Source organism: Echinops telfairi, unplaced genomic scaffold (assembly GCF_000313985.2).
Source record: "Echinops telfairi isolate 266 unplaced genomic scaffold, ASM31398v2 ScPeMD7_7475;HRSCAF=8513, whole genome shotgun sequence".
NCBI lineage: Eukaryota > Metazoa > Chordata > Mammalia > Afrosoricida > Tenrecidae > Echinops > Echinops telfairi.
Genome location: NW_022111379.1, coordinates 29998583 through 29999559, shown reverse-complemented (window position 1 = coordinate 29999559; position 977 = coordinate 29998583).

Below are 977 nucleotides of genomic sequence, written 5' to 3'. Positions count from 1 at the left end.
AATATTGAACAATGCAGGAAGATAGGAGGATACACAGAGTTACTCTACTGAAAAGAACTGGTTGACAATCAATCCTTTCAAGGGACAGCATATGATCAGGAATCAGTGGCACTGAAGGAAGAAGGGCAAGCAGCCGTGAGGGCTTTGCTAGTGAAAACAAGGCTCCAGGAATTGACACAATAACAACTGAACAAACTTTGTTTCAACAATCGTGTTGTTGAAATACCAGTTCAACAAACTGATAAAGCCCTGGAAGCATTCACATGAAATTCCAAGAAATTTGGAAGGTAGGTACCTGGTCAAGTGAATTGGAAGAGAACAATTTGTGCCCATTACAAAGGAAGGTGACCCAAAAGAATGTGGAAGTTATCAAACCATATCATTAATATCACATGCAAGCAAAAGTTTGCCAAGTATAATTCAAAAATAGTTGTAGCAGAACAATAGGGAAATGCCAGAAATTCAAGCCAGATTCAGAAAAGGATGTGACAGGAGGACATTATTGCTGACATCAGATGGATCTTTCTTGAAAGCAGAGAATCCAAAAATGATGTTTAGTTGTGTTTTATGGACTATGCAAAAGTATTCGACTCTATAGATTATAGCAAAGTATGGACAACATTGCAAAGAATGAGAATTCCAAAATACCTCAGTGTGCTCACGGAGAACCTGTACATGGAACAGTCATTCAAATAGAACAAGGGAATGCCATGTGGCTTAAATAAGGAAAGGTGTGTGTCAGGGTTGTATCATTTCACCAAACTTATTCACTCTTTTTGCAGAGCAAATGATCTGAGAACTGAAGCAAAACTCACTGCCATTGAGTCAATTTTGACTCATAAACCTATAGAAGAGAGGACTCCCCTGTGGGTTTCCTAGACTATGTACCGTAAGAACAAACACATCTGTGTTGGCAGAAGTACAGCCAGAATGCTCCTTAAGAGGAAAGATAACAAGACTTTGTCTCATGCACTTTG